This window comes from Ischnura elegans, assembly GCF_921293095.1.
Source record: "Ischnura elegans chromosome 13 unlocalized genomic scaffold, ioIscEleg1.1 SUPER_13_unloc_3, whole genome shotgun sequence".
NCBI classification, from domain to species: Eukaryota; Metazoa; Arthropoda; class Insecta; order Odonata; family Coenagrionidae; genus Ischnura; species Ischnura elegans.
This window is the reverse complement of record NW_025791659.1, coordinates 7,381,907-7,404,055: the sequence shown is the minus strand read 5'-3', so window position 1 is coordinate 7,404,055 and position 22,149 is coordinate 7,381,907.

Sequence of the window (22,149 nt, the reverse complement as noted above, 5' to 3'; positions counted from 1 at the left end):
AGGTTGCTGGCAGAAAAAGAAGAAATTAATAGTACAATCGGGAGGTTTCATTTTACCACTACTCTTACCAGTTATAAGTGGTGTCATTTCCAGCCTTATAAGTAATGGATCACGCTAAGAAAATGGTGCTTGTTCCTTATGAAACTATGCATCGCATGAATAACCCAGCCGTTCCGATGACCAACAGCGGCCAAGTCCTCTCGGCCCTGGATGACGAGATGGAGAGAATTTTACGCGCACCCATGCAATCAGACAGTGAAAAATGGAAGTTATATAAACAATGTCTCCATCGTTTTCTACACTTTGCGGGAGAGGAAAGGAAACCATTAGGTCTACCTATAATGGAAAAGGAACGCAACGTGGACGATGAAAGTTCTGTCGCTGCAGGAGAGGAGAGACGCATTCCCCTACGGTCTGAAATTCTTAATGCAGTACCACTGAAATACAGGAAAAGGGCAGAGCTTCTCGTGAACAGAATCTCGTTGTCAGATAAAATCAGCTGGAGCTCTGATGGAACGGTTACCATCAAAGGTGGCGTTATTCCAGGGTCCAATATCATAGATCTAGTTGGAGATATAATGAGAGAGAGGAAAAATTCAAACCCTATCGGTATCGCTTCCTTCGCGTCATTATTATCGGAAATAAACACGCCAATGGAATATATAGGGAATCGCCCGCGGCTTCAAATCATTCAGAGCCACACACCGAAGGTGAGAGAACGTAACGTAGAAAGGCTGCCATTTATGCGTCGGAGGACTCAGAGTTCACCAAAGAGTTCATCCTCCGCTAAGGAGACGATCATTCAGCGCTGGACTCCATATCGCTTTAAAAAATGAAGAAGTCTGTGGACTCGATACTTCGAAATATTTATTACGACCCTGCGCATCCTGCGTCATATTCCGGAACAGAGAAGCTGTGGAAAGCTGCACCACCTACTTTGTCAAGGAAAGACGTCAGAATATGGCTTCAGAAACAAGATGCATACACGCTTCATAAGCCCTTAAAACGAAAGTTTCAAAGAAATAGATATATTGTCGACAATATGGACGATCTGTGGCAGGCGGATTTAAATGATATGAAGCATATAAGAAAGCAGAACGATGGATTCAATTATATTCTCACTGTGATCGATGTATTTAGTCGCTTTTCATGGGCGGTCCCCTTGCGCTCAAAGACGGGTGCAATTGTGACAGAGGGATTTTCTCGAATACTAAAATCGACGAGACGGAAACCGGTCAAACTTATGACCGATAAAGGTAGCGAATTTTTAAACAAATCATTTCAGGACTTTTTAAAAAAGAAATCGATTGGTTATTACCACTCTAATAATCCGGACACCAAATCAGCGATAGTTGAACGCCTAAATAGAACTCTTAAATCTCGGATGTGGCGATATTTTACGATGTACAACACCAAGAGATACGTTGAAGTCCTTCAGAAGATCGTAGACGCGTACAATAAATCCATTCACTCTACAATCAAGATGGCTCCAGCGGACGTTACCGAGAATAATATTCTTCAAGTGTGGAATAATGTCCACGGCGCTGTGAAGAAGAAGAGCGTAAGAGCGCGCCTGAAAGTTGGAGACAGAGTGAGAATAAGTAGAGAGAAGGTGTCATTTCGGAAAGGATACGAATCGAATTGGAGTGAAGAAATATTTATAGTTGAGAGAGTTATTAAGAGGCGGCCGCCAGTTTACGAGTTAAGAGATTTAGAAGGCGAAATAATCGAAGGTACTTTTTATGAACCCGAATTACAAAACATTATTCTCTCTAAATCGAGGACATTCAAAATAGATAAAGTACTTCAAACGAGGGGGAGAGGGATCAGAAAAGAGGCGCTAGTCAAGTGGAGAGGATATCCCACCAAATTCAACTCGTGGATTCCAGCGTCATCGATAAAGAAGTTATGATGTCTGAAGAGTTCTACCTCACGCTCCCTAGTAACAGCTCTATGTCTAGTCATGGGAGCAACACAACCTCTAAATTTGTCTTCTGCCTAGAAATATCTCTTTGGACGGGCAGTGGGAGGTCTCTCTCGCAGAGATTCACTTCCCCATGACAATTTGCAACGTTTATGGTAAACAGCGCGAATATTCCGTTTACCATGCCAGTAGCAACGACTCTTATTACAGAAAACTACCGGCGAGTCACTACTCATCTATCGTAGATCTCGTTGAGACATTTAACGAAGATCTAAAGAAGATTTCTAGCTCTAACGATGTGAAATTTTCTTACAACGAACGGGGAGTTATTACAATTGAGGCGATAGACACAGTTGTTACCATATCTGAAATTTTGGCGTTGCAACTAGGGTTCGAGCCTGGGGGTGACATTGTGGAGCAGAAAAAAGCTAGGCGCAAACCCGACCTCGATATAGGCTACCCCTCTCAGATATACGTTTATTGCGACATCGTCGAGCCACAGGTAATAGGCGATACTGTAGCCCCTCTCCTGCGAATAGTTAGTACGGCGGCCGAGAAAAAAAAATTTGGTCTCAACGTTAACCACGTTTTCAGCAGACCATTCTACGTTCCTATTATGAAGAGAGAGTTTGACACGATAGAAATAGATTTAAGGACTCACGCGGGTCATCCCATACCATTTCTTTATGGGACATCAGCTGTAGTACTTCACTTTCGCAAGCGTGGGAGCTATGGTAAAGACGAATAACAACTACGATCCTTACACTCGTTACTACCTAAATCAGGTTGGAAATGGGGTGGGATCTGTTTATCAGGGAGTTAGCTACCAAAAAGGTCACGGTATAGGGAAGTTTCTGGGAGGGCTCTTTCGATCCGTGCTGCCATTACTGAAAAGCGGTGCTCGCACCGTGGGTCACGAGGCTCTTAGAACCGGAATGAATGTCATTGGCGACTTGGCCTCGAACGATGCACAGCCTGTAAAAAGGGTGATACGCAAACGCGTTCTAGAGGCTGGAGAGAATCTCATGAGAAGGGCGGAGAGTAAAATACAGAGGATGACAGGGGGTGGGTATATTCAGAAAACGCGTAAGAGGAAGTCTCAGTCGAAGACTACCACCCGAGGGAGTAAGACATCTACTTCAAAGAAGAAGAGGAAGATTAAGGGGAAGAAGACGACGACGGTTCTGTCAAGAAAGATTTCTAAGCAAGACTTGAAGGACATATTTACCTAAAATGTCTTTTCTGCACCACCAATCCTGTGAATGTGTAAAGTCTGAACTCGATCTTTTTTCCGTGCCGCCAACACAAACGAGTATCGAGGATGGTCAGTGGATACACTATAAACCCGTTTCTACCCTGTCCGATGACGCTCCTTTGGAGTTCGTAATACCAGGACATGGTGAGGAGTACTTAGATCTTTCGCATACGCTTATATCCATAACAGCGCGAGTAGAGCGACCGACACAGTTGGCTGTGGACGATTCTGTAATCGGCCCGGTAAATCTATGGCTCCATTCTCTATTCTCCCAAGTGGATGTTTTTCTAAATCAAAAATTGGTGACGCCCCCTAGTCATACGTATCCGTATCGAGCATACATTGAAACAATTCTCAATTACGGGCCCGCTGCGAAGACTTCACATCTCACGGAAGCGCTCTGGTACGCTGACACACCAGGGTTAATGGACGATTGTCGTAAAAATACAGGAGCCATTAAAAGACGTCGATACACTGACGAAGGACGTTCTGTAGAATTAATGGGCCATCTACATTGCGATCTATTCAACCAGGAAAAATTTCTTCTGAATGGTGTAGAGATGCGTCTGAAACTCGTTCGGTCAAAGTCGGAATTTAACATGATGGCTTCGAGAATATACGACAACGTTAAAGTGAAAATACTTGACGCGGCACTTCTCATTCGTAAAGTGAAAATAAGCCCGTCGGTGTTAATAGGGCACAGTCGCGCTCTAGAAAAATCCACAGCGAAATATCCAATCACACGTGTGGATATTAAGACCATCACGATTTCGAAGGATGTGCAGAGTAAAACTATGGATAACATTTTCTTGGGACAACTTCCAAAGCGTGTGATTGTAGGATTTGTCTCAAACGCAGCGTTCAATGGAGATATGGTATCCAATCCATTTAATTTCCAGAATTTCAACCTCACATTCTTGTCTCTGTATCTTGATGGGAAACAGATTCCAAACAGGCCGTTGCAACCTGATTTTTCGGGATCTGGCCTTTTCCTACCGGCTTATCACACGCTCTTCTCAGGCACAGGCATTCACTTTCAAGACGATGGCAATGGTATACCCAGGGAAGATTATAAGGACGGTAACTTCCTCACCGCATTTGATCTGACACCTGATTTAGAGGCTAACGCCTCTCATTGGAGTCTACAGAGGCATGGAAGCCTTCGTCTGGAAGTAAGATTTAAAAACGCTTTGGCCGAGACTATAAACTGTCTGTTGTACGCAGAATTTAATAATATTCTAGAAATCGATCGGCATCGCAATGTCGGAGTAGATTACAGTAGTTAGCGCCCGTAGGGAGAGAGAGAGAAGGAGAGAGAGAGAGAGAGAGAGAAGGAGAGAGAGAGAGAAGGAGAGAGAGAGAGAGAGAGCGGAAGAACACCTCAAGGTGGAGGGAAGTGTGAAAGGAGGGAGAAAAGGGGAAGGGGGAGGAGGATAGGGGTGAGAGTTCCGAAACTAGGAGAGGTAAGACTTATAAGCGTTCGAACTCCTAACTAGCTTTCAGTACGAAGTGACGCCGCTCTGAGATGGCAGCTATTGTGGATATTCAGTGCTTCAAACACGAGGGCGAGCTAGTCGTAAAAGAACTATCCATCGTTACCTCTGATAGTAACAGCGCAAAAACATGGCTATTCAAACCCCCCTATTCGAGGAGTAGGAGAAGTGAGAAAGAGGAGAAGGAGGATTTATGGTTAAAAAGACATTATCACGGCCTCTCTTGGGACGATGGATATACCGAATACACAGATTTACGCTTTATTCTAGAATATCATACATCTGCGTGTACTTTTGTGTTTTCAAAAGGTCGAGAAAAGTGCGAGTTCCTAAAAAAAAGTCTTGATTCTCCGGGAAGTACTCGATTTGGAAGTTTTAGGATGCCCCTCTCTTAAGAAATTAAAATTCAAAACTACTCTACCCACTAACATCTGTCCTGTTAATCATCGAAGCAGAAAGTTTGACTGTGCAACGATAAATTGCGTTTACCTCCTTAAATGGCTACGCAAAGATGGATTGAAGAGGATTTCATCTCCCGAATTTCATGTTAAATCGTTTAATGGGGCGTCGAGTAGGTTTGCTTTAAGTACAAAACGTTTAGCAGATGCTGGCTTTTTCTATTCGGGAATACGCGACGTTGCTATATGCAGTGTGTGTGGTATCGCTATAGGGGCTTGGGAGGCATGGGATTTGCCAGAAAAGGAGCATCATCGATGGAATCCTTACTGCCCCATATTTATATCATCACCTACGTGCAATGTATCGTGCATAAAGACGTATGAAATGAGATGGACTTCTCATTTCGAAAGGAGTGAGCTAGATGGACGGTATTCAACTGACGCGCGCTCTAAACAAACATTGTGAGACTCGTTCATTTTTCAAAGGTGTGTTTGCAGCAGATAACTTGCCTAAAAACTGCACTCATCCCTCAGCCCTGGTAGTGAATACAGACCCCCAGAGAAAGTCAGGATCGCATTGGATTGGAATATTTATAGATGAAAAGGGAAAAGGGGAATACTTTGATAGCTATGGACTGCCTCCACTTATCAAAGATCATAAAACCTTTCTTATTAGGGAATGCAAGTCATGGCGGTACAACAACGTACATCTCCAGAGCTGGACTTCAGCAACGTGTGGTCTTTACACATCCGTATTCCTAGCTTACCGTTGCACGGGGTTTTCCATGAAGAAATTTTTAAATATATTCAGCGCAGACCACGACTGCAACGATAGGCTCATTTTAATTCTCTTTGATAAAATATTCGATAGACGGTGTAATTCATGCTCTACGTATAAATCTCTATTCTGCGTGCAAGTCGGGAGGGCCGCGACAGTATCTACACCCTATACGAGCGTCGGTGCGAAGCGACCATCTTTTCCTCCCCTCCCCGCTTCTCCTCTTTCCCTCCGTCTTTACCCCTACCAGGGGAGAACAGAAAGAGCCCAGCACTGAAAGGACAGTCACCAGTCATCCCACAGCCATGGACACACCTAGAGGTTCCTTCCGGATGCCGGGGAGAGGTGGGGTGAGAGGATCGTCCCATCGTCGGGGTTCACGCCCGTACTCGCCTCGGCCACCCCATAGCCGCCGGTACACACGTCCGTCCTACGAACCGTCCATCATGCCGGAGATTGAAGAGGAGGAACAAGCCATGTGTGAGCCCTCGCTGCCGCTGACTCGAAAACCTCAACACCTCGGGATACTTGAATGTGGTTATAAAGTGAATTACAGTGATACAAAGCGAGTGACAATCGGCATTGACTTGAAAAACAAGTGCAACCCCTTCATAGCACTGAGCAAAGTTGGACGCTTCTCTGTCGTGTTGGACTATTTGGGCTGGTGTGAGTTAATGAAAAATGAGAAACTGATAAATTCATATTTTCATGGTGATACGGTGCCGCATAGTATCCCAATAGGGAACTGTGTTTTAAAATTCAAATGCATATACGGCACAAAATCCATCATCTTGGAGGACAAGAAAGACAATAATGAACTAACCAGTGTTTACTTGGCGAAATCCTCTTGGGATGGACTGTTGGTCTATGCTGATTGTGTTAGAATGCGATGGGAGGAACGGAACGCATGGTCTTCGTTCACTCTAAGACTTGTAAGTGCATACGTTGATGCTGTTTTCAATTCATATCACAGTGAGAGCAATAGCAATCACGAGAGAGCTTTTTGTGAATACGTTGACAATGTGAAAATCAACATGTCAGAGATTGGAAATCCACCAAACTCCTTAAACGCGGAAGCCCTTTCAAGGGAAATTCGCGCAGTCTTATCAACTCGGGAAGGAAATGATTTCATCTCTGATTATGTCGCTGTGTGCTCCTCAGGCTCTGATTAATGAATGGAAAATGTGATACATACATTTATTTTATTTTTCTTTCATCATATTTTTGTATTCATGAACCTTTTAAATAAAATGATCGAATTTACCATGTCTTTCTTTCCACTATACTATTTAGAAAAACCCCGCATGCAACCTCTGGTAATAAATAGGGTTATGGTTCTCGGAGACTTCAACTTACGAGGCCAGCGGAAAAGGTTACTGCTTTCCATAATGTCCGAAGACACTTTAATTATGAAATCAGGGTTGGGTTTTGCTACGTGGGAGGGTATGGCGCAAAGGCTATTCTTTGTCCTATAGGCAGGAGTCGCTGCAGTACCAAGAAGGGTTAGAAAGGCAGGTCATCGAACCCCTGTTCCTCCAGAGGGGTTAGGGGTATGCCAAGGGACAGGGGGTGGGTCCGACGAGGGGGGGAGGAGGTGAGGGTGGGGTCGGGGGGGGGAAGGAGGAGGGGGTGGGTCCTGCGAAAGGAAGGAGGTGGGGGTGGGTTCGACGAGGGGGAAGGAGGTGGGGTGGGTCAGGAGGTGCCAGAATTATAGAACATGAGGTCATTGACCCGTGTTCCAAAGTCCCGGGGTTAGTAGTAACCAGAACATCCCCAACAGCACACATTTGGATATACATAATGTATTTATATTGTATTTTCATGGGTCACATACATATGTATTTTTGTTATGTATAACATGTGTAATACATATGTATTATTGGATGTATTTCCTTCGTATTCATACATATGTAAAAGTGGTACGTGTTTACACGATAAATACATTTGTATTTTTGAAATTTGAATACTTATGTAAATGTGGTCAAAAATACAAATGTAAATATCGTGTAACACTTGTTACTTTTACATATGTATGAATACAGAGGAAATACATATGTAAATGTGGTCAAAAATACACAAAATATACATTATGTATATTTCCTGTAATTTTTGAGAGGTGGATTTTCGTGGCGTCTAGTGAAATGTTCAGAAACATTTTTGCAGAAATAATATGTTCACTGCAAACGCCAGATTTCCTCATTTCAATGATCATTCATCCATTCGAATTTATACCCAGGAAGCTTAAAAATAAATCATATACTGATCGATGTGAGCAAGGGTAGTATGGCGACCATATTTATGTTAATTTGTAAATGCACGCGAAATACAGACGTATTACATATGTAAAATTCAGTTTCCATCCGCGAAATATACACATGGAAAATGGTTCACAATACATGAAAAATTCAAAAAATAGTTCTTGCACAGTGCAAAAGTAAAAGCGAAGTTTAATTTTTTAAACGATATTTAAAATTAACTGTTTAAACAAAAAAATTAAATTCTCAATTCTGTCGCAACAAGCTAGGGAAGTGAGTGGGAGTGATAATCTCGTTAACAGTTAGCTCGGCATTTCGTTCGAGACTACGAGAACGTCAAGAACGTGCTGTAGGAGGAACTCCGGCTACTGATGTATAGTTAATTTTATATTTGTTTGTATTATTATACGTATTGGAAGAATTGACATAGTGTTTTAATCCTCGATAACCGGTGCGTGTGGATGGTGTGCTCAAACCGAAGCTATGTTTTGCTGGAAATGTGCTTCAATCCCGCACGTTATTGCGATTCGTGCAAGCCAGCTCCAACAGTTCCTGTCACTGGATAATTAAGGTAAGGCATGATTTATCTTTTATTATATTGTACGCATACATAGACTACATTAATTATGTTATTTGAGTATATTTGGATACAACTATTGGCGCAATGTGTTGACCACATTGCGCCAATAGAGGTAATTATTTTGTTTATGTTTGGCTATTGTTTTCCTTTTTTGTTGAGTTATGTATCGAGGAGACTGGTGTCCATTGAAGTTATATGGTAAAACATAGTAATGTCAATCTTGTACGTATAAATTAATAGATTATGCGTCGTATAGTAATTCCGTGCTTCGCGGCTGAAGTTACATTTTTTCTTCTCTTAATTAAGAGCAGAAAAAATTGTTTAAAGGAATGTTTTCGTTCACGTGTAAGTTGTTTTATCGCTGTTTATTACCACAACCTACTGTATTGTAGTTCTTGCATTCCTAGTTATCCTATGCTTTAGTCATAACATCTTTGACCTTAGACTTATCAGCGTAGCCTTGTCACTAATAGATTCCTCGAGGTTCCGAGCGGTTTTGCCCTCTACTTCTAATTATTTAACGAACAAGAAGTATTGGTCGTGTAATATCGGTTCCCTTAAAGCAAAATGTAATATTTTTTTCATCTTGAAATGCAGTCAATCAAGGTGCATTTCGTCATTATTATTAACACAAGATAAATACGTAATTTTCATGCGAAAGTTTGTCATTATATGTAAGAAAAAGGTGCGTACGGGCCAAATTAATTAGGTATTTGTAATTTTCTTTTCATGCTCTTTCGCGCATACCCAGCAGGCGACGATGTAAATAGCTTGGCCTGGACAAGAGGAGAATGGATTACGGAAAAGACGACGAAGCAAAGCCAGAAGACCAGGTGGAATTGTTAATACCGAGGTAAGGTATGAGGGAACATTTTTTTTTAACCATAATCGAGAGGTTTCTTAAAGTTAAGCCTGAAATTATCTATTATGTATGAAATTTATTTGTTTGAAAATTTGATATCACAAGTTTATATTTTTTCTGTGTGAGTCATCCGCTACTTAATCATGGTACTAATATATTAGTATCATGTACTAAATAAGCATACCAATGGATTCACGTTTTCCTAGTTAATTTATATTTAAAAGTAGTCATATGATCTTTTCTCATATTTCTCATTCTTCTCAAGAGAAAGGCTATTAATTTTGTAAAATGAAAGCATTTCCCCAAAATATATGATTTCTCAAAGGACAAGGTCTAATCTGCTCTAGCTAGGACCTCGACATAATTGGTAAATGAAAAAATTTAAAACTTATGTCTGGAATCTAGCAGAGAAGCCAAACTTTCATTTGCATTCAGAATACAGAATTAGTACTAAAATTACAGACTTCACAGAATACTGACTGCCTATATGAATTGAAAAAAAAATTGAAAGGCCTTTAGCTCCTATTCAGATCTTACAAAAAGATATATTTTTGCATGACTTTTAAACTTGACTTCTTCTTTTCTCCTTTCAGAAAGTGGTTAATTGTGCAGAGTTGGTTTCCTGAATTCAGGTTTCTTCTTGTGCAATGGGTTACAACGCTTGTTCCGTGCTAACATTTTTTTCTATTTTCCAATTCAAACCATTGTTTGTACTTGATTTATCTTTGTGCCATTTTTTTAAACTAAGTTTCACCTACTGTTTGCTGGCCCTTAATGCTTGTTAGCAATATTCATGGCCACACTTGTTATTTGTGTGTATTATTTAATTTTTCTCTTTGAATAAATGTTTTATTATCTGTATGTTCTGGTTTCCTTATATTTATTCATCCGTTTGATCCATATGGATATTAAGTGGATGTGGGTCAGAAAATCAATATGTATAATTCGTGTACGAGGGCCTGCAGATACATATGTATATTACATGTAAGGATATTCAGATTTCCAATTTGTAATACGCATGTATACATACATCCTGAGGGACTTTTGAGCCACTTTTACGTGAAATATACAGACGTAATACGATTGTATTCCTTTGTATACATATGTATAATTCATGTATGGGTATTCAGATTTCCAATTTGTAATACGCACGAATACATACATCCATAGGGACTTTTGAACCACCGAAATACTACGTGAAATATACCGATGTAATACGATCGTATTCCATCTTATACATATGTATTTGGGCACGTATTTTTTGTGTATTATTGATGTAATACAAATGCCGTGTTATCTGGGATACGGATAGCAAAATGTTTATTCAAAGAGTAAAAATAAAATAATTCTCAATAAGAACAAGTGTGGCCATGAAAATTGTTTACAAGCATAAAGGGTCAGAAAACGGGAAGTGAATGTTAGATGAGAAAATAGCACAAAGATACATCGAGTACAACAATTGCTTGAGTTGGAAATTAGAAAGAACGTAAACGGAATAAGCGATGCAACCCATTGTACAAGATGAAACCGGGATTCAGGAAACCAAGTCTGCGTCATCAGCCACCTCCAGACAGGAGAAAAGAAGAAGTCAAGTTTAAAAGTCATTCAAAAATGCATCCTTTGGTAAGATCTGAAGAGAGTCTTTCAGTTTGACCATGATTCATTTAGGCAGTCGTTTTTGAAGTCTGTAGTTTTAATAGAAATTCTAGCAATACAAATGAACGTAGAGCACAGATGGTCAAAAGGATAATTCCTTTCATAGCCATTCCACTCCAGCCTACTCTCTACTTTCTTACAACCCGAATCGTGGAACCAAGATTAGGAATTATATTGTACACAGGGGCTTTGTGATGATGGTGATTCCTTTAAGGTGAGCACAAACTCCTTATTTCTAAATTTCTACCCTCTTAATTTCTTCCACTCAATGTGTTTTTCAGGTGCTAAGAAGATTTCCTTACGACAAAGGGAGGTGATGGAGCCTTGACTTTATGATGGAGCATGTTGACCTGGCTCGTGGCTGCATTAGACAGAGCTGTGGAGGGAACTAGCAGATCTTCTCAATTCCTGCCAAACTGGAGGGAGTAAATCCTCTGAGAAGTGGTGAAGGGTGAACTTCAACACTGCATACGATAGGATTTTGGTTTTAGGGCCACAACTCTCCTTTTAATCCAACTATGCATACATAGTCGAGAACATAATTAAATTTTACACTCAACAATAGAATCAGGTTTTCCAAATGATGGATATATACGTTTGTTTAAATTTACGTTATTATTAATCAAATTTTTCATCCATATGTAAATTTATTTCCTTGAGGGAATTTTCAGCAACTGAAAGTTCTGATTTTTATCCATTTCAAGCTATCATTATTATTATTAAATTGTAACAAGTAGGTCATTGGCCTGGTGGTAACATGTACATATGATGCCGAAACAATAGAAAACATTATAAAAAACCCTCGGTCCTTACTTCTTCAACCGCTTTTTAAAAATATGTAAATTTTTCGGGAAGGGATGAAACAGTTTTGCTGGTAGGTCGTTCCAGTCCCTTATGGACATAAATTCAAGATGGAGAACTGCTTTGCATTTCTTCTATGTGATCGGCACTTTATCTTGAACTGGTCATCATTTTTTCCAACAAAACTGGGTTTTGTAACGTCTCTCTCGAATTCTTTCCATGCTTTTTCCCCCACTCATTATTCTAAACATGCCATATAGCTTGCTTCTTTTCCCCCTCTCTTGTAAACTCTCCCACCTTAGAACTCTGAGCATTTCTGAAACACTTTCCATTTTTTTAATGCTTTCCCAACACATACCTAGCAGCTTTTCTCTGCACCTTCTCCAATTCATTCACCTCTCCTTTAAAATGTGCATCCCAGACAAGAGATGCGTACTCTAATGTTGATCGTACTAGGGTTGTTGTGAAGCAACAGCTGTTGTTCCCGCAGGAGCTGAAAGCTCTTGTTTAGGACGATTTTAAAGGAGATCAGTTGGTTCTACATGTTTTAGCAATTACTAAAGTGTTATTTCAATTGAAAATCTTTCATGTGTCAGGTTAATCAGAACAAAAGTAGAGAAAATAGGCAATATCATGGGTTTGGGAGAAAAAAGCTGCGATCATGGGTTTGGGTATTTGGATATTACTAATATCCAAGTACCAAAACCCATTGATTGCGGCTTTCGAGATTTTCAATATAGCATAATCAATAGTTACATTTCCATTATTATGAATGGGATGGTATATGTCTGTGTAATTCTTATAAATGTTTTTTTTTCCGTGCGCGATGTGCTATTGAAGAATAAACCTAAAGTTGCTGAGTATAGTAACTCAAGATTGTTGTTAAATATCAATAGCAAGGAGGATAAATGGACTCCTTCGTTTGATTCCATATCGTCACCTTCATAATAAAGATCTATCCATGGAACGCGTTCTCCATAAGTATATCTCATTTTCAATGGAATTCCGCATCTAGTATGTACTAACCGGAATTATTTCTACCGTCATGATCAATGCACACTGATAGGTAGTACATTCTACTGTACAATTGAAAAAAACAATTATTAACAGCGCATTACTCATTCACCTGATTATTATTTAACAATTAGATCCAATTTAAATTCAAAACCCCGCCTATTACATGTGATGCTCTGTTGAATAACCATAACCTGGTGTTAAGATTGCTATGATGTCGGCATCAACCTTGGGCACTTGCACGATACCTCCGACCCTTTCCAAACTAGTGTGGAAATTTTTCCCAAATTATTCTGCCTGACTCAGGACATGGCAAGAGCCTCATTGAAGAATTGCGACCAGTCCTTCCTCCTAGTCAACACACATCCCATTGGAAACCAAGTAATATCAATTTACACGAGATAATATAATTATTAGAGTTGGAAATGTACCATATTAATGCTAAATTACCTTTTTCTGCCCACTGAGCCCTACATTTCTATGGGCAAGGCAGCTAGCAGCGTTCCAATGGAAGCGATAGGAATGTATGCCAAGCGAGAGCAGCTGGGCAATTGAAGAAGTCACAGAGTGGCTCATTTCCTCACAAATTCTGGGGAAATGGATTGTTCCCCCACGGGGACCAAATGAGAGAGAAGAGGGAATCATAAGGTGAAGAACTAACTACAATACTAATACTAATAATTTCATTTCATCTTATGCCATCAAATAAGTGTTGGATAGCTCAAGTCAAAATTACAATACAATTTCAATTTATCCTAGTTGTATATCTAATTTCATCTATGTTGCTAGGTACCTCAGGTAACTTGGCAACTGTCAACTGTAGGCGCATTCCTTAATTCACTGTCAGTACCTTCTGTGCTACTGAATACTGTATATGTCTGAATATAGTCCCCCCTTTTTTCCAAAAATACCTGTGGTAAAAGTTAAGGGGGGGATTATATTCAAACGCATTTTTTTAACTTTTCCCAAAAACTGAAGCCTCAAAATTAGGTGGGGGGGCTATATTCAGAGGGGGACTATATTCGGAGAAATACGGTATACATCGGAACGGAATGCAGAACTACCGCAGCAGGGAATACAGTAATTTCGAAACAGTGGACATCTGACGCTTTGGTTATTTCCGCATGATAATTTCGTAATAATTAATAAAATAATAATAACATCAACTTTGGAAGTCTGATGAATGCATCGACAGATATAATCGATGAGAAGGAACCACAAAACTGATGGAATGGAGAGTGCAAGTACAATATACAAGCAGTCAAAGTGAATGCAATGCTATAAACATGAAAAAAATATGTAGTACATTTGCAATGAAAAGTCACTTTGGAGTTGTCGTTCACGGGAATATTATGAAAGGATAACTGTATTCACCATTGAAACCGAATTAAATGACGATTACTGAAAATTATTATATGTACTTATCTGCATATCGTTAGCATTGCCGTATCCATATATTTCATGAAACGGAAACCTGTGAATGGTGCAATAAATACTTTCTGGAAATTATTCGGAGAATAAGGAATGAAGTAAGCAGTTGGAAAATTTTATTTACCACAGTTCGATTATTGTTCTCTAAGGCAAATCTGGATATGGCTAAAAAGATCAGTGTAAAGGGTACGCCTAAAATTTAAAAGCCATTGTTTTGACAATCCATTAAATTGTTTAATACTTTTTGTGTGAGCTATAAGTGCGATTACTTCACTTCTCGGATTGGCTTCTCACGAGGAAATGCAAAGGTGGATGGAGGTTGACGATGCTATATTTAGTTTGAGGGAATCCTCCAGCGAAGACGATTTTGCAATGGAGGAGGAAGTAGCCGCAGAATCTGCCACTTTATTCCAATACTTACAGGCAAATTTTCAGGAAAAGGACCCAATTCCGTGGCAGGAAAATTCTCCGGAGGGCGTGGATCCTGCTTTCTCCAGACAATTTTAAAAGGAAATTTTTCGCTATGAAGATTTCCATGTCTGATCATTTATTATTTCATGTGAATTCTATTCATTTCATTGCTGAATGACAACTTGTGTGAGTGTTTACATCCGCATTCTCCAAACGATAACCTGGATTTAAATTCCTTAAATTAGGCTTTTATAACCATAATTGTGTAATGAACTCACTGTATTTTCATTTCAAAATGCAATTAGCATGATTCCAGAGACCATGGAGCATCCTCTAGGCTTGGTTGGGTCAATTATTAATAAAAAGGAAGGGGCTGGGCGAATGACCATCACACCCAAGGAAACAGCTTGCCGTTGCCATTTGGTACCTTGGCACTCCAGATTCATACAGGTAAGTGAAATGACAATACTATTGATCTATCATATTTATGCTAGAAATGTAACCATAGGTTATTTACTGCAGGGGCACAGCTAGGAATTAAGGTTGGGAAGGGGGGGGGGTTTAGGTGCAAGTAATGCCGGGGTGTGTGAGGGTATGGTATACCCAGGGGTGGAACCAGGATTTATTTCTTAAGGGGGTGGGGGGCACAAGGACACCTCATAATACAAAATGAGTGCAATGATCATGAGAGGGTATTAAAAACATTGCATATTATTTAAATACATAAAAATAAAATAATAAATTATACAAATAATTAATAGATATTTAATAAATTTTACAGATCGCTGTAAGAAGGGTGTGCCATGCACTTTCTCGTCTCGTCTCCTCAGTTGGTGTCATGGGTGATGATGCGCTAGAGGTAATCACAGGATTCCATCAAAAAAGTGGATATTTCCTGGAATCCTGGGCGACATTGATGGATGCCATATAAAGCACCATAGCACCAAAAGGGGAGGGTGCAACCTACGTGAATAGAACACCACTCCATACAATTCCAGGTACTGCTGGAATACCTATCTTCTTTTGTATCTACATGTATTTATATAATATGCTTAAACCTTTAATATTTCATACAGTTAAATTCTTGACATGTTATGTACAATGTAAGTCCTTGGCCGAATACAACATATTATTTTTATTATTATTGTTTTAAAATATTTGAGATTATGCAAGAGAATGTTTTTGGAAAAGTAATGACAGTAGAGTAACTAACTCACTATCATTTGCTTGTGACATTTTCCATTACTGCATTTCTAATCGTAAAGTTATGCATTTCAAAATTATGAACCTGAAATTCAGCTAAGTCCATGAGAAAATGCTAAGCCTAAAATATGTGTTCACCATCTCCTTTTCTAGGGCGTATGCCACCATACATGTGTTTTCACACACATTTACGCTGGCCATGCCGGTTTTGTGCATGACCAGCGTGTGTTTAATATTTCCGAAGTGAGCGACTTCCTCTGAGGAGGGGAGGAATTTTTCCCAGGAGATTCACACCTGATAGCGGATGCGGCATATGCCATTGACCCTCATCTCATGGTCCCCTGCAAAGACAATGGTCATATGACGGAGCGACAAAGGTCCTTCAACCACTCTTTTTCACAGGCGAGGATGGTGATAGAGAGGGCGTTTGGGCTCATGAAAGGGAGATGGAGGAGCCTAATGAACTGTCTCCCAAAATGACGTGCATAACCAAAATTCCCCAATGCATTGTTGCATGTGCTGTACTGCACAATGTTTGTGAGGTAATGAAGGACAATTTTGAGGGAAAGATACCCTTGGCAGGGGGATATCCAATGACGAATGACGATCCTGCAGTTTTGCGTGATGCTGCAAGAAGACAACATGTCAATGCCAAAAGGGAGAGAATTGCCGGGGCTCCCATGCCCTAATTGAATAAAAAGAAACATTTCATGAAAACTATTTTTATCTCCATCGTCCCCTCCCCTCAGTGACTCTGCCATCTTAGTGACACTCCCCGACTCCCAGTGCCAGAACACGGGCGAAGCCTAAGTTCTCAGTCACGGGATTCTCACCCCGATAGTATTCTGATATAGATAGTCTGTGTAGTCTGGCTTGAACTCAAAAATACCGATACGTGTCTGCGTCACAACGCACATATAAAGAAAAAACAGCAATCGGTATTTACGTCTGAAAGAGTATTCTAAAATACCTCCAAAATAACATTCTAGATTATACCTTTAACCCTCTATGCCCCAGGGTAACTTTGAGGTAACATACCGCATTTATGAACTTTTTGTTATTTTTTTCATTTCTTGGCCTCTGCACATCATTGTGACTTCAAAGTAACAGTTAGCCTACCCAATACCCTCTCATGTATTACTTTTAGTTTGTTTTTTCCCCTCCTGAGGGCGTTCTCTGCCAGACCTCTGCACATGTAATGGACTTGTTTGCCTCTTTCTTAACATTTTAAGGCACATGTAGTACATGTTTTATCTTTCACCCTTTCACTGAGAGGTCAAACTAAGTCTTTCCCGTTTTTTGTTTCCTTTTTTCAGCTAGAGTCAGTCATAATTGGCACCTGGTGAAATCATGCATGTCAATGTCCTCTACATTACTATGTATAAGTGATTTCGCACCAATAATAGAACTTACACTCACATATGGAATACCTTGTGGCAGTCTTACGAGTTAGCAAATGCTGATCGGTATCCTACAAACAAAAAACTACGCATGTAAAGCTTTCATCCGATAAAAATATACTGTGTACAGTACCTGTTGACTATTTATGCGCAATTAAAAAAAACAATATCTATTGCCTACCAAATGTAAAGTTTGTGATGTAACGATTTATGGCGCGGAAACTTAGATGACGACGAAAGATGGGCAAGAAAAGAATGAAGGGAATCGAGATGTGAGTATAAAAAAACAACGGAAAAGGTGAGATGCACGGAGAGGATAAGAAATGAAGAAGTGCTATCCATAGAGGAGATATTTGTGGAACGGGGAGGGAGAAGGATGAAGGTAAGGATATGGATAGAATGAAAGGGCCCTAATGCGAACCAGGGTTGCTGTTAATATAAGTGGTAATTTAAAGTTGGGAGGGGCGCAGGCGGGGTGATTCAAAAATTCATTCATTTAATCCAACATAATCAAGATACCTTTCATAATAATCAAACATACTCCCTTTGTAATTTCTGAAGGGCAGGTAAATTGTGTTTTTTTCATGGCCACCATAAATGGTTGACTCACAATCATAATGTCACGCTGATGTTGCTAGCAATAATTTTCTTAAAAAACACTGAACAATACTAATAGTGTATTCCACAGAAAGGAAAGAACATCATTTCCTACGACGCATTGCGGCCTAAAAGCTTTCCATTTTTCTCAATGCCCATAAATATCTTGCTACTTCTTTCACTGACAAATTATATTTATTTTCAAAGCAATTTTAAGGCAACCCGATTGCTCATTAGAAAAATATAATGCAAAAATTATCTTCTCTCATGAAACCATTTCTTTGCCGGTGGTTTTTCTAGGTAAAAAATTAAAACACTTTTTGTTTAACATTAACAGGATGGGAATAAGTTACGGTATTCAAAATGTAGGCAACACTTGTACTCTGAGTAAACTTAAACTTGGGGAGTAACTGATATTTCACTTGTAAACATAGAAAAATGTCTGAAAATCCTTCGCCCTCGACACAGGTGAACGCGAGCATGGTAGTAGCCGTTACGCAAGCGACAATATTAACATTGGCGTAACATATTTTCGTATTTTATCAAGACCATGTTGAGAAAAAAAAATATTGGAGTATGATGCTCGAAATATATTGAGAAATTTTTATTTGTATTCTATATGCGGAATAAATTCACCAAACGATTCGGATGCTCCTCTCACGATGTGTTACTTGCCAGTAATATCTTAAATTCTTCTCCGCTTTTTTTGATGGTGGACTTGTTTGGCTGTGTGTGGGGGGGGAGGAGGGTTCTTTGGGGCCTTCCTACCTCTGAAATCTTGCTTGGGGCTCTTGGCGAGGGTTCAAGCAGTCAACTTGCACCATTTGCACAACCCGATCCAATCGAATCGGTCCCCAGCGGACAAGGAACGTGTAAGATATACGAGAAGGTCGACTTCGGAGAATACCAGAGACGGCTGCGGCAGCTATGTGGACCGACTTTTGAAAGTGACTGTAGCTCCTCTTGAGGGCATCCACTTTACTTCTCACTTGCTGCTCTGAGTAATGGTGCAGCAAGTGCAGATGCCACTTCTCCCAGAGTATCTTTAATGTTTCTCTTCCCATCTCTCCTGGCCCTCAGCTCTGCCAGAACAGCGGGTCGCTCCCAAACTGCATTGGCAGCAGTAAAAATTAACGGCTTTAGCTCATGTAGAGGGAGAAGAAAGAATAGGTAATGCATATAGTGAAACCTCGATATAACGACACCCCACGGTGCACTAATAAACACTCGCTATAGCGAATTGTCGCTTTACCGGAGGTGGAGCAAATAATAGCCAATATACCTGTTGCGAACAGATATACAGGAACAGGAGTGGTGCGGCGACAGATAAACATCTATCCGATAAACGTAAGCATAAATCCAAACGAAAGGCGATGTTATTTTGCATCACTAAATTTCCTTACTCTAATAACGACCAACTATTCAAACAATTTATAAGCGCTGCACTGAATAAAAATCATGCAGAGCATTGTTTCGTCAATCATTATATTTATCGGACGACAGTTTACCACATAAATTTGAGACTGAGCACTCCATTAACTTCATTTCCAACAGATCGCTAGCAATTACAGAGGTTAAGGAGTCTTGATGAAAGTCCTCCGGAGGTGAAACTCTCGCTATAGCGAGAGCCAACACCGAAAGGGTCTCGTGAAAACGAATTTTTTAACACGCTTATTATAGGGTCAATTGACGGTGCATCGGCTATATCTCGTAATAGCGGGGGTGTCGTTATAGCCCGTACTCGCTTTAACGAGGTTCCACTGTAGTTAGTTTTGGTTCTCATATACATATTGTTCATCAGCTGGGAGTACTAACCCTCTTTCCCACATTCACAGGGGGGGAGGGCCTTGAGCTTGGCCTCCTGGTTGGGGAATCAATGCCATAATGCTCTCTGGCAGAATTAGGATCTAGAAAAAAATTCTCTTGATTTAAGTAGATGGTATGGCAACTTTATGACAGTTAGTTCTAATGTATATGCCCATGTTATGAGTTTAATGCCTTTCCTGGATTTGTAGATTTTTTAATCAAATTACATTTAAATCGTATTCCTGCACCTGATAAACATCTTTTAAGATTCCCTATTTTCCTTATTCCTCAAGTAGTCATCACCAACAAACATGGGTGTGCCCAGAATCAAAACTGGGGGAGGGGCGGCAAAAAAAGCTGTGGTCGTTCAGTTGTAACCTTTTTGTGCAGAAAAGGCTATTGAAACCAAAATTTTAAGGAAATTATGACAACAATTTATTATTTTTTATAATTATTTGCTTGAAAAAATAATGATTTTTATTTTAGCTGTATGTCTTATGCTAAAATCATTTTTCTTCAAAAGGAATATTTATTCACAAATTTTTTTTTAACTGAATTCATTTCCGATTATGTGGGGAGTGCCCTCACTGCTCCCCGCTGAGTACGCCAATGCCTAAAAACGTAATTATGTATCATAAGATAAAGTAGTTACTCATCATTTAAAAACCGAGAGTCCATGATATTCAGCTGAGAGGACAGAATGGACAGTAACAGGGCATTTTCCAAGGAATTTTTATGTGCATGACATTTAGTAAAATTTTGCGAATGGGACACTAATAACTAAAATATGGTATAAATATCTTCTACAGCTCAATGCAATTGAATCATGTACTTGGTAATTAAAACTGGATAATCCATTCATGGGGTAGTAGAGGGAAAGTATCTGCAGACGTTTCGTCCGCATTGTGAAGGAATAGTATAATTTAATCTCTCTCCACAATCGTACTCTCTTCCACAATTACTCCCTTCGCAAAAAATACCAATAATCCTCAATTAGAAGAAATGATATTAACGTTAGTAATTTTTTAATGGCAAAAATATCTTCAATCTACGGAAAGATGACCTACGATAATCGCTTCCACGTTCCGTATTTGGGCCAACCGCACTTTAGAAAATCATTTCCTAAGTTGTGTTTCAAAAATGTGTGCCAGATCAGCAAGACATTACTAATATCATACCTGCCATGGCCCTAATTAATTCTTCCTGGGTCACATTTACCACAATATCCTCCCCCAATACGTGAATTGCTACGGGAATATCCTCCATTTTTAAGTGCAATAAACAATAGCCCGTCTATTCGCATTGTTTAATTTCCCATCGATTCCCAAATTTCCCGCCTTTACTGCCTTCACTGCTGCTCTCAGCTTGCAGTAGCCGCAGTAGACCTCACAGTAGGAAACGTCATCAATTGAATGACGTCATCAGCTGCTGTGCCGTACTGCCAGTTGATTTCGGAACGGTTTGGCAGCACTGTCAGTACTGCCAGTGAATTTCGGAACGCGCCCTGTTTTGTTTGTTATTGATATGACTGTTAAGCCAAGGAGGTTGATTTTTATGTCATAATTAATATTAATACACAATTGTAATTAATAAATATGGAGTTGTCACTATTCCAGTAACTCAGATTCCTAGATTTACAACAATCCTCAACTGATTTTCTCAGAAATTCCTCAATTGAATATTACAGTTTCCCATGCAGAAATTCTTTAATCGTCTTTGTAAAAAAAGTACTGAAATAACTTTAAATTTTGTGGGAGTTGGTTAAAAAGCCCCACACCAATTTGGATTGGCCCTTCTGCAGTCCTCTTTGAATATGTAATAAAGATGCATATCATTTATAATTCTATTGTTTTATTCATGGAAATGAAAATTTTCGAGCAATTTATCCATTTTTTCCCAAATGAGGAAAAGAATACACACAATTTGTACACTCACGGGTGAAACAGTAATGTCAGATCTTTGAAGATTGGCCTACAAATTTGGAGCACATGGAGTGGTGTAGAAATAATTTGTCGTATAATTCCATCCAAAGATTTTCTGGTTTCCACCTGTCCTATTGGGATTGTTTTCATCAGGCCATCCTGTCTCGGAATGTGGTCAACTAAGTTGTTCCACCTTCTGCTTAAGGTTTTAGAAGACAGTTTAGTAGTTTAGCAGTTCCTCATTAATTAAACGGTCAATACATTTTCCCACGTAAGACACTGCCTCCAAAAGGCGCCTTAAAGGTGCCTTTTTTAAGGCAAGGCACTGCCTTCAAAAGGCACACACAAGGCGCCTATAAGGTG